The sequence below is a fragment of the Saccopteryx bilineata genome, chromosome 3, assembly GCF_036850765.1.
Source record: "Saccopteryx bilineata isolate mSacBil1 chromosome 3, mSacBil1_pri_phased_curated, whole genome shotgun sequence".
Lineage (NCBI taxonomy): Eukaryota > Metazoa > Chordata > Mammalia > Chiroptera > Emballonuridae > Saccopteryx > Saccopteryx bilineata.
Window position 1 is genome coordinate 293,822,232 of NC_089492.1, and position 13,702 is coordinate 293,835,933.

The window sequence follows — 13,702 nt, forward strand, 5'->3', positions numbered from 1 at the left end:
CTACAGCTATGCCCTCCTCCCCCTCCTCCTGCAGATTCTGACCCTTCTTCTTTCCATCCAGCTGCTTACACTGTCCATCCGTCTGCTTTTTCTCTTCCTCCCCTCTATGCTGGCAACTCCCTGCTATCTCAAAGATACTTAAAAAAGCAGAATTATATATTAAGCTATGTGAGTAAGTAATCCGTCTTGTCTCTTTTTTGTCAGAAAATATCTCTAATATAATTTAAATTGAAACAAATAAAGCACGCTCATTTAAATTCCTTAATTCATAATTTATATATAAAATCTTTGTTTAATGTGTAACTGTCTTTTTCTAAGGCCTTAAACCAATAATTAACCACCTCTTAAATCAAGGCTTACTCACCCCCATGGACTCTTCCTGCCATACCCTCACCCTTCCTGTTCAAAAACCTTCAGGAGCTTATCGCCTCATACAAGCCTTACACCTAATCAATGAGGCAGTAATTTCCTTCCATCCAGTAGTCTCTAATCTCTACAGGTTACTGTCACACATTCCCTCAAACATCACTCACTTCAGGGTTCTAGACCTCAAGAAATCCTTCTTTATCATTCCTCTACACCCTGACTCTTACTTTCTGTTTGCATTCACCTGGACTGACCCAGACAGTAATACAGCCCAGCAGTTCACGTGGATTGTCTTACCCCAGGGATTCAAAAACAGCCCACATCTGTTTGGGCAAGCATCAGCTCAGGATTTAACAGTATGAAATCTCAAAACTAGTACTCTCTTACAATATGTAAATAACCTACTCCTTTACAGCCCCTGCCTGCCTGCCTCAAGGAGACATACCACCACCCTTCTTAACTTCCTCACTATAAAGGGATATTGTGTCTTCTCTGCTAAGGCTCAACTTCACTCTTAGTCCGTAGTCTATCTGGGCATCACCTTAACCTCCACCACCTGAAGTCTCACCCTAGATCAAACTCAGACCCTCTGCAGTCTCCAACCACCTACCACCGCAGACCAAATCCTTTCTTTCCTCGGTCTAATAGGCTTCTTTAAACACTGGATTCCCAATTTTTCTCTCTTAGTCAAGCCCCTCAGTGAGTCCTGAGCATGGCTTTTAAGGTCTATAATGGCCAAGGAAGTAACAGAAAAGGAAAATAAGGCCCAAAGAAGTCTGGAAATACCAGCTTTTGGCTCCAGCGCCCTAAAGGGCTTCATAGGATTCCATCAGGGCCCTGCTCCAGAGTGGAAAGAAAAGTCATTGAACTGAAGCCTGCCAGGCTTCCCAGCCCCATCAAGGGACACATCATTGCTGTGGAAAGAGGGACATGAAAAGGTAAGCTGCCCCCTTGCTCCATGGAGGGAGGGTTCAGTCTCTTTTAGCCCTGCTCCAGTTACCTGTGACCTGATCTTGCCCAGCATGCTGGAAATTGCCACTGAAGGCCCAATGACATCATTCATGAGCCTAAGGTATTTCTTCTAAAGAGCAGGTAAGCTAATCTCAGTTCTTGTAAACACAAGGGCCATCTACTATGCTTCACTTGCATATTTGAGTTTTATTTATCCCTCGAAGATCTCTACTGTGGGTATTGAAAGTCTTATTTTGTTACTTTATTTAATGTATAGCATCTCCTTTATTCTTCTTGTCTCAATGCCCCAATACCTATTGTAGGCTGGGACCTGCTGCTAATTCCAGCTCAAAGCAGTGGTCACTAGGACTTAAACTCTAACTGCAAAGTGTAGAAATGTAGCCACCATTTTCCTAAGTACTTGCAGGATTTACAGGTTACTCAGCAAACTGTTCAAAGACTATCAAAGAGGTGCTTCCAGCATTACATCACCCAGGGACTGACTTTCACATAGACAGGTCCACACCATGATCCTGACAACTCCCACTACTGCTAAGGGCGACTCTTTTCTCCATCCTGACCATCTGGAGCTCAGAAACAGAGAAACAAAACTGACCCCTTGTCCTTCTATTCTCTATTTTCCTCTCAGCCTGCCTCACCCAATCAGGGGATGTGGGACCAACACCTATATGTGTCTTTTTACTAACTGGATAGAAACCTGTACCCTAATCTATCTCACTCCAAATATCAACCTAATCCCACCCCATGAGCCTCTTTCAGTTCCTAGTACACTACTCATCAATCTAAGGACCAAACGAGCTGTACAGGTATTCTCTCTTGTTGCTTTAAAAATTTCTATAAAAGTGGGTTTAAGGGCAGAGGGACTGGCCACTTCCCCTTCTTATTCCTACTTTCTCTCTCTCTGCAGCCCAGCAAATTTGTATAGATGGAATCAGTGGTTTCACACAAGCTGGGTGTCTTGACTAGTGCCTTTCATTGGTCCACTCACTCTCCTATTTATTTTTCTAACTTTTGGACCCTGTCACTTATGTTTGTTCACTAGTTTCTTACAGAACCACATGCAGACCTTCGCCAATCAGAAAATTGAAAAAAATCTACCTAACCCTACACACCAACCCTGAAACCTGCCCGCGTGAAACAGAAAAATCTGAAACCCTATATCAGCAAACCTCCTAAATCCTATCTTTCAACCCCTGCAGGTCCCCTAACCCTAGAGCTCTCCCATATCCCTAAAGAACTAGGAGAATGAATAGCATTCATCTCTTAATGCTTCTCAGTCTTTTTACCCTTCACATAATAAGGGGACAAGATCGCTGGGTCTTCTTGTCTGAAGAAGAGCCTACAAATGGACATAACACATTTCTTTTAGCTCAAAGTAACTGCTCTCTCCAGGGCTGCCAGGAAAGAATATCTCTACCTTTACCATGGAGGAACTTTCATCCCACTATACAACCCTCCTTATCCAAATATTTGTCCCCTTCTTTATCAAATTCCTAGAGGCCAGGATGAGAGAAATCTCTAGGATTACCTACAGTCAAATGCTCCTACACTCTTATTCCCCAATACCCCAAGGAGAACTTCACAAGGGAAATATCAAATAGGTAGGGATTACAGCAGGAAGAAGCTTCCCCTCAGCCCGAGAAGTTCCCTCCTGAATGTTCTCCAAACCCCCTTCCTTTTAAACCACACATACTCAGCCCTTCTAAAACTTACACCAACAGGCTCCCTGTCTCTAAAAATCTCCACATGTCCTTCCATTCAAGGGGAACCAGACCAGCACGTCTTCTCATGAGGCTTATCCAGGAGACCATGTATCACCATGTTACCCTGTCCACTCGGCACTCACAGCAAGCAATTCACAATTATTACCTCGCAAGATTTTTTTACTTCCTCACTCAGGTTTCCAAAAACATCGCCTGGTTCAGACCTCACAGCACGAAAATTGACGACCTCCTTAACTGAATGGAGGACTTGGCTTGGCAAGGTTCTTTTCTTGAGTTCTCTCCAGAAGAAGCAATAATTTTTCAATTTTTTCTCCTCATCACCCCTCACCATATAGTATAAAATTAATAACTGCCTTTCTTTTATATGTGACCACAGAGTTGAGAAATGATAGATACATGAATTCCAAACTGCCCTTTTGATGTTCCACTTATCTGTCAGACCTCACCCTTACTGGACTATCACCCCTGAGACAGAGGAATTCTAAGAAGCTGGTCACCCTCCCCAAGAAGGAGCATTCCAGAAAGCTGAAATCCTAAAACCGTAAAAGGGAACATACCAGAACCTTTGACTCAATATCCCCTCAAGTTCTCCCAAATTCTATATAACTCGCCCCTAGTCTGTAACTGGTGCTCTTTTCTCTGGGAGAAGTGCCCGGCAGGGTTCCTTTCTTCCTTTTAATAAAGCCTGTTACTCTGGTCTTTTGGAACTCCCATGGATTCCAACAGTGCCATGATGTCATGCTCTACCCCGCCCGTGTGTGATCAAGGGTATATAAACAGCCCCTGAAATATTTTTGGGGCTCACACATGATTTGGGTCTGCAAATGCCCCGTGTCAGCCATATGTGGCTGGCATATTTAATAAATTTCCTCCTTTAATAAAACTCTTCAAAATTCATCTGGACTTGGTGTCTCTACGTGAACCCACAAAATTGAGGTATGGGTACTTTACAACAGTGGGTGGGAGACACACGGTGTGATAGGGTAACAGAGGTGACAGTCTGAGGTTCCGCCGACTGGGGAGAGACCCAGAAGACTGGCTCCTCTTCTGTCTGCATGAAACAATCTGAGGTGCAGTCAGGTCTTGATTAGGAAGCAGAGGGATTGTGCCTTTATTTGGGGCAGAATCCTTGGAGTTATGAAAAGCATTGAACAGGGGTGGACACAAGCTGTTTTATGATTTTACAAAGTTTTAAAATCCTGCTGAGAGTCTGATCAGAATCCAGGTTCAAGAGCCGAGGTCGCCACCTTGAGCATGGGCTCCTTTGGTTTGAGCAAGGCTCACCAGCTTGAGCCCAAGGTCGCTGCCTTGAGCACGGGGTCACTCGGTCTGCCCAGCCTTCCCATCAAGGCACATATGAGAAAGCAATTAATGAACAATGAAGGTGCCAAAACAAAGAATTGATACTTCTCATCTCTCTCCCTTCCTGTCTGTCTGTCCCTTTCTGTCCCTCTCTCTGTTTCTCTCTATCAAAAAAAGAAAAAAAAAAGAAAAAGCCTGACCTGTGGTGGCGCAGTGGATAAAGCGTTGACCTGGAAATGCTGAGGTCACCGGTTCGAAACCCTGGGCTTGCCTGGTCAAGGCACATATGGGAGTTGATGCTTCCTGCTCCTCCCCCCTTCTCTCTCTCTCTCTCTCTCTCTCTCTCTCTCTCTCTCTCCTCTCTATAATGAATAAATAAAATCTTATAAAAAAAAGAATCAAAAGGGAAAACATAAGTGGGTTATATGAAATGTATTAATGATACAGCAGGGAGGCCAGAAAAAGCAATGTGGGGATATCTCTGGGGTTGCATAAAAACTGAAAATGAATAGAGATATAATTCTTTTACATTAACAGTGTTTGTGGATGAAGACATGTAAAAGTGGTGGCTCCTTTGTGCATCAGTGTGGAGCTGTGGAGAGAGTGCAGGTTTTAGTTGCAATGGTTAAAAATAGCCCATGTTGAAGAGGGGTTCCTTTTTTGTCACCTAATAGGTGTTGCTAGTCATCACAGGCACATGTGAGGGAGAAAAGTAATAGTGACATCACAATGAGAAAGATGGCGATTTGTCCAATGGCCAAAGTTTCAATGAGTTTATTATAACGGCTGTCGAGGCAGACAAGGAGTAGAGGTAGGATGATACCAAGGGCAGGGCTTTGCTTCACCTTCAGAGTTTTGTGTTGTGCTTCTGTGGGATCTGTCTGGCTTCAGTCTTGCTGGTGGATAAGATTGTGGGCAAATGTGGTCATTTGTGAGTGTCACTCTGCCTGAAATAGAGACCAATGGCAGTGGAGTTTTTAAAAAGTTTGAGTAGAAGGAAGAATGTTGTGGCTTCTGAGGGGACAGCAGTACAGTGCAGAGTGGAAAGGAGTTATCCATATGTCAAATTCCCATGTGGATCTGAGTTGCAAATATTGGAGCAAAGATCAGAAGCAGGCAGGGAAGATCTGAGTCTCCTTTGGGTATTTCCTAGCTGTGGGTGCCCTCAGAGGATTGGGGTTGTGCTGGACCCTGTATGCATATGTCATGCACTCTCTGGGTGCCATGTGACAAGTATATGGGTGCATTCAGAGAGATCCCTGTGGTGTGGAATAAGAAGGTAGCTGAGATGAGGAAGTGAGCCTGGCGTCTGAAGATCTGAAGGAAGTAGGGATACTCAGTGGTGTGCACAACTAGAGGAAGTTGAGCTGATGGTCTGGGTACCTGATATGGGGACTTAAGGCTGAAGGGTAAGCTCATGATTTGCTATGTCTTAGAGGCATGATCTAGGAGATAGTATTGGATGTTCTTGGCAAGGAGGATGGAGCCCAGGAAGCATGACCCAGAACTAAGGTGTCATTTTTTTTAATAAATAAACTTTTATTAAATTTAATGGGGTGACATCAATAAATCAGGGTACATATATTCAAAGAAAACATGTCCAGGTTATCTTGTCATTCAATTCTGTTGCATACCCATCACCCAAAGTCAGATTGTCCTCCGTCACCTTCTATCTAGTTTTCTTTGTGCCCTTCCCCCTCCCCCTCTCCCTTCTTCCCTCCCCCTGCCCCCCGTAACCACCACACTTTTGTCCATGACCCTTAGTCTCGTTTTTATGTCCCACCAATGTATGGAATCCTGCAGTTCTTGTTTTTTTCTGATTTACTTATTTCACCCCATATAATGTTATCAAGATTCCACCATTTTGTTGTAAGTGATCCGATGTCATCATTTCTTATGGCTGAATAGTATACCATGGTGTATATGTGCCACATATTCTTTATACAGTCTTCTATTTTTTTTTACAGTGATTAAAGCCTTTAAGCAAACTCTTGGCCAATATAGCAAGAATCCATAAAAGAGTAGTGTCCTTAACATGTTCACCAAGTCCAAGTTGGCCCCAACACCATGCCAAATCCCTGAAAAATGCAACCCAACCCCAGTTCAGTCTGTTATGAGCTGTCACAAGGAGCAGGAGTCCAGGAAAAGTCCGCATGGCACTGGAATTGTTGTCACAATTCTATATTTTGCAGCTCACGACCAAATCCCAATGACCGCTGCTTCTAGCTGGTAATGATTCAGGTAGACTGGAAAAGCCATCTGCAGCATGTGTGGAGATGGAGCTTCTGTTCTCCTCTGCCTGGAGAGATGAGACCATATTGCTTTTCCCTGGAGCTCTGCGACTGTAGCTTGGTAAAGAGAACTTTGGGATACACTAAGCTGGGTGGCAAAGGTAGATTCATAATAGAAGTTGGCAAAAGGGGGAAAGAGAGCTCTAAATTAGGATTAGGTCCCAACGTGAAATATGAGTGGGGCACTGAGGTAGGAGGAATTAGGGAAACACTATATATTAAAAAAAGCAGCAGAAAATAGGACTATCAACACCCACAACAGAGATCTTCGAGGGAAGAATAAAAAACCTGACCATTCAGGCAAGACATAGTTAAGTGGCCCTTGTGCAAATGAGATCAGTTTACCTGCTTCTTGGAAGAAATACCCTAGGCTCATCCACAGTGTCGTAGATGAGGCCGACGGTCCTGGGCACCTTCAGCCTTCAGTGGCTAACCCCAGCACTCTGGGCAAGGTTAGGTGATAGGTGGCTGGAGCAAGGCTGGAAGAGACTGAACCCTCCCTTAGAGGAGCGAGGGGGAAGCCTACCTTCCAGTGTCCCTGTTTTCTCACAGCAGAGGCATGTAAGTCTGGCAGGCTTTAGCTCAATGACCTTCATTTCCACTATTGAAGCAGGACCCAGATGGCATCCTATGAGAACCCTTTGGGGCATTGGAGCCTTTAAGGGTGTATCCTAGAAGCTGGTAGTTCCCCTGATCTCTATTGGGCTTTTTCTGCCTCTTGGTATCTGAAAAGCCATGCTCAGAACATCTCGCTGAGGGGTTTGAGGATCCCCATCTGCCTATATAAATCTTTTCCATATATCTGGAGTTATTTGGAAAAAGACAAAACAGTGTTATTAGCTAGATCAAATAAAGAAGGTAGTAGTTTGCAGGAGAAAAAGATTTGGAGTCTCCTATACATACGCATTCAAAAGAAATTTAAAATTTTTTAAAATAAAAAGCATGATATGATAGACCCATAGGAGTTTCAGGATATGTCTCCCCCCTTTTAAATTTTTTTAATTGACCTTAAAATATTTGCTGGGTACACTTTAATAATATCTTGGCTTTAGATTGTAAGAAAAACACATAATTCGAAAGGTTTGACAAAATACAGTAAATGCTTTTGCTCCATATGCAGGAGCATTTTCAGTTTAACCAGTTTAGGAAATCCAATAATAGAATGATGCATACAGACAATGAGCTATAACATGCTTAGCAGCCTCTCCTGTTCTGACAGAGGTTACTATAAATCCAGAATAAGTATCCACTGTAAAGTCGACATAGGACTGTTTGCCAGATGAAGGTATATGAGTAAGGTGTCATTCGTCCTTTTATCTCCTCACCAACATCTCCACCCCCAGCCCCATTTCCATTCCTCCTATGTGCTTTCACTGGAGGGGGATTGAAATAATGAACAAGACTTTTATGACAGGGCAGGCAGCGCTGCACCAAGGTGTCTTCTCTGAAGTGTGGAGCCCTGGAAGGAGTGGAGCGTGGAACATATTTATGGAGTTGGAATGCTGGTGCTCAGACAGATTGTTTTGGATACTTGTATTCTGACAGGTTGATGTGACCTTTGAGGATGTTGCCCTGTACTTCTCCAGGAAAGAATGGTGCCTCCTTGATGAGGCTCAGAGACGCCTGTACCTCGAAGTGATGGTGGAGAACTTCACACTTATATCCTCTCTGGGTAAGATTTCCCCGGTGGCCTGGACTAGACTGTGCATTTCCCATGCCCCCAGTTCCCTCGGGGATGCTTCGTTGTCAGCAGGTGGACTGTGGGCTCTGCTGCTTCCCCAGTGTTCTGGGTACTTGCCGTCTTGGTAAGGCTTGTTTGTTTGCACTTCCCTCCCTTCCCCCTGCAGCCCCAGTAACTGCTGTACTGAGCTTTCATCGGGCAGGATTTGTACTTGGTAGTCTTGCAGTGGCCCTAATAGATTTCGTCTTGATCAATAAGAAAACACTTTTTATATTCCTGTTGCTCATTTGTACATAGTTCTTCAGAAAATGTTTCTACATCCTTAACCCTATTTTTAACTACTTTGGAATCATGAATTTTTTTTTTCTGTATTTTTCTGAAGCCGGAAACGGGGAGAGACAGTCTGACAGACTCCCGCATGCGCCCGACCGGGATCCAGCCGGCATGCCCACCAGGGGGCGATGCTCTGCCCATCCGGGGCATCGCTCTGTTGTGACCAGAGCCACTCTAGCGCCTGGGGCAGAGGCCGAGGAGCCATCCCCAGCGCCCGGGCCATCTTTGCTCCAGTGGAGCCTCAGCTGCTGCGGGAGGGGAAGAGAGAAACAGAGAGGAAGGAGAGGGGGAGGGGTGGAGAAGCAGATGGGCGCTTCTCCTGTGTGCCCTGGCCGGGAATCGAACCCGGGACTTCTGCATGCCAGGCCGACGCTCTACCACTGAGCCAACCAGCCAGGGCTGGAATCATACATTTTGAATGCCTTTTATTTTTTGTATATTAATTCCCAGGAAAAATATCAAATCTTCTTTGAATATTTGATAGAATTTACTAGTAAAGTTATTGGTCCTGGATATTATTTTTGCCAATACTACTCTAATTCCTAACAGCAAAATTTCCCTGGGGTTTTGCAGAACCAACCACTAAGGTCAAAGCTATCACAGTACACTGGCTGATAGAGATAACACTGATACTTGTTTCTGAACCTAGCCATCTTTACATAGGTTTGCTAATTTGGACTTTCCAATTAACCTTTCTGTGCAGGGCTTTCCTTTTGGATCTTCTGTGGTGATGTTTGTCTCAATTGAGCTTTTATTCTTTCTCCTGTGGCTGTTTTTTTCATGGACAGGTGTCTACTTTATCTGAAGAGAGGGATGAGTTCTCCTATCTCCTGTTCTGCCACCCTACTGATGTCACTCACATAGATCTTTTGTCTATGGTCAGTTTTGTGCTCTCTGACCATCACTCTCTTGTTTTTTTTTTATGTATTTGTATGATCCGAATCCGAATAATGGCTCAACTATGGTTAAGGAGAGGAGTCATTTGTGGATCACAGGAGGGACATGACTCCACCAATAACCAAGTGGGCTCAGAGGGGGTCTTGGTTTGGTGAAAGGCTGTTGCTGAGGGTTTCATGTCAGGACTTTAAGGTTGTAACTTTGGCACTAATTTGGCTTAATAGCATTTTGTGAACATTCTCATTGCCATACCTTAATCTATTTGTCCTTGCTTATCAGTTAATCTGTTTTTCAACTTATTTCTGACACTTTGCCAATTACTCAGATTTAACAGTTGTCATTTTTACTCATATTTCAAACCCATTGGTAATCTTCACCTCTTCAAGCTTCACATGCCCATCTTTCCACTCACAGACCTTCCTTTACTACTTTACAACCCTGATCCATGCCAGCAGAACCTTGAAGTTTACACATGCTCTTGTATTGGTATTTACATCATGTGTTCTAATATAATTGATTTTTATGGGTTTGAGTACAGTTAGATTACTTCTGAAGAAAAGTCCTCCAGGAAGCTTCTTGCAGAGGAAAAAGTAGTGGACCCGGCCTTCATTTTTGTGTCTGATTGTCTGCTGGCATCTTTCCTTGATGAGGTCTCCACCACTGACTGACTTGTGGGCTGAGTAATGGGTAACTACCATTTCTTCAGAGTTTACTTTTCTTAAAGATCAGCCCGTAGAACCATGCCTACCTATGACAGATGTTCATTTATGTTGAGAAATCTTCTTTCCTATAAGATTAACATGTAATTCAGCAGCATTTTCTTTTGTTCAGGTTGCTGCTGTGGAGCAGAGGATGTGGCGGCTCCCACTGAACAGAATGCTTCTGAAAGGGTGTCACAGGCAAAGGATCCTAGTGTGACTTTGTCTTCCCAGAAGAGCCACCCCTGTGAGAGTTGTGGCTTCATCTTGAGAGACATTTTCAACTTAGTTGAGTGAAAGGGATCACAGCTGTTGAAATGTGGCACATGTGAAGAACAGTTTTATTTCAGTACAAAGTGTCAACAGCGTGAGAATCAGTACATAAAAAAGAAGCATTCTGAAAGACATGTAGACAGGGTCTCACTTGCAATGGGCCACAATTTAACTGTTTCCCAGATGCTTTTTATCTGCCAGGTGGTAGGCCTGGACATCCTGACTGATTCAGAACATCTCCAAAAACAGGCTACTCATATCAGGGACAGGCCAGAGGTAACCTTACTGTCTGGAATGACTTTGCAAATAAGAGAAACTTATCATCAGAGAGTTCACACTGGAGAAAGGCCTTATGAGTGCAGTGAATGTGGAAAATCTTTTCCCTTCAATTTTCAACTGTCTAAGGCAGCAGATAAGAATTCACAATAGAGGACAATCTAAGATGTATTGGAAATGTAGTTTTTAAATAAGTGTTAACAACAGTGTACGTAACTCTGAGGCTCCATTTGTCTAATTTTAATTTTATGCACCCAAATATCAATGGTATGGAGATTTTCCATAACGTTTACTTAGATGGGAAGCACGTATATCTATGTTATACTTTCTAACGTGTCCAGGACTCTTTCCAGATTTATGTCTTTGCAAATTTCTGTGGCCAAAGTTATTTCACCTGTACCGTCTAGAAGGTGTCCACTATTTACATCAGCCACCATCCTAATGTCCTTAGGGAAGGTAATTTTTCCCTCTGATTTGTTGGAGGAAATGATGAGTACCATGAGGTGTTAGGGGATGAGCATTTATTTAACTGTGATAAGTTGTGACATGGACCTGACTCTGTTGACCTTAGGGAACATTATCTGTGTTCAGCTGGCAGCTTGCAGATGGCCTGCCTTTTCAGGGACCTGGTTTTCCTAAATACATGTGATGAATATTTCCAATGTTGTAGTCACCAATGCAAGAAATGCCAAGGCTATGTCACATTGGTTTGTAAAATAATGGAGGTCATTTTGTTTGAGTCCTCTTTAATTATGGGTGCTTTATTTACTGTGCCATTTAGGTTATAAGTAGATTTTGGCTCTAGAGGTGTGAAGAGGTCAACAACTTTAAAAAAATTTTTTTTAAATTTATTCATTTTAGAGAGGAGAGAGAGACAGAGAGAGAGAGAGAGGAGAGAGAGAGAGAGAAGGGGAGAGGAGCTGGAAGCATCAACTCCCATATGTGCCTTGACCAGGCAAGCCCAGGGTTTCGAACCGGCAACCTCAGCATTTCCAGGTTGATGCTTTATCCACTGTGCCACCACAGGTCAGGCCATGGTCAACAACTTTTACATGGGTCTCAAACTTTATCTGCCTTCAAAGGTCAGTGTGGTGCTGAAATGAACTTTTGCCAAATTTTCATTGTTGCCCATATTCTCCTAGAAAAGAGTGCCAGGTATGTGGCCCTCCTGCAGAGCCTGTATGCCATGACTTTTAGGGTACTCGTATCATTTTGAAGTATGAGTAGGTGTCACAACATCAGTTGCTTCTGGGGACACATGACATTTTTCTTGTTTACAACGACTGCCAGTATTAATGAAGGAAAACATTTTTGAAAGAGTTGCATAGGGCTGTGTGTGTGTGTTTTTAATTCAGTGAGAGAAGGAGGGACAGAGAGACAGTCTCCTTTATGCTCCCTGACTGGGATCCACCAGGCAATTTCACTAAGAGGTGATATTCCGCCCATTTGGGGCATTGCTTCATTGCTCAGCAACTGGCCTCTTCTTAGCAATGGGGGCAGATGCAATGGAACATTCCTCAGGAGCTGGGGCCAACTCACAGTATTTGGGCCATGGATGCAGGAGTTAGAGAGAAGGAGGGCTGGAGAAGCAGATGGGCGCTTCTTCTATGTGCCCTGACCAGGAATTCAACCTGGGACATCCACACACCTGGCCAATGGTCTACTGCTGGGCCAAATGGTCAGGGCTAACATTTTTATACTTTCAAAAATACCAGTAATTATGCTTCAAAATTAAATTTTCTATATTTTCAAAAATTTATTTTTCTCAACGGATATATGATAAACTCCCATTTTATGTTCACATTATGCACCTTAGCTTTTTAATTTCAAATGTGTGTCCTACATTATTGCATTATAGATATTTGTCATATGTATGATGGTGTAACTAGGTCAATTGTTTAGTAAAATGTTCCAGATTCTCCAATGTGGACATGCGTAGCTTGATTGTGATGTGCTCAGTTGACCTTCACAGATAACATCTTTTCATAAACATGAAGGGAAGACCCTCCACCTGCAACTTGATTGTAATTCTTTTTTTTTACATTTTATTTATTCATTTTTTTAGAGAGAGGAGACACAGAGAGAGAAAGAGACAGAGAGAGGAAAGAGATAGAACAGAGGGAGGAACAGGAAGCATCAACTCCCATATGTGCCTTGACCAGGCAAACCTGGGGTTTTGAACCGGCGACCTCAGCGTTCCAGGTCGACGCTTTTACCCACTGCGCCACCACAGGTCAGGCCTTGATTGTAATTCAATGAAGGCTCAGATGATGGTTTCATTTTTAGAAATAAGTATTTTAACTTTTTTTTTTTTTTTTTTTTTTCATTTTTCTGAAGCTGGAAACAGGGAGAGACAGTCAGACAGACTCTCACATGCGCCCGACCGGGATCCACCCGGCACGCCCACCAGGGGCGACGCTCTGCCCACCAGGGGGCGATGCTCTGCCCATCCTGGGCGTCGCCATATTGCGACCAGAGCCACTCTAGCGCCTGAGGCAGAGGCCACAGAGCCATCCCCAGCGCCCGGGCCATCTTTGCTCCAATGGAGCCTCGGCTGCGGGAGGGGAAGAGAGAGACAGAGAGGAAAGCGCGGCGGAGGGGTGGAGAAGCAAATGGGCGCTTCTCCTGTGTGCCCTGGCCGGGAATCGAACCCGGGTCCTCCGCACGCTAGGCCGACGCTCTACCGCTGAGCCAACCAGCCAGGGCCAGAAATAAGTATTTTAATCAAAGTATGTACATTATTATGTTTGACATAATGCTTAAGCACGCTTAGTAGACTATAATACTGAATCATGTGAACATTAATTTTATAAGTATTAGGGAACCAACAAATTATTATGACTATCTTTATTGCCATTATTCACTTGGTTACACTGGAACAAAATCCAC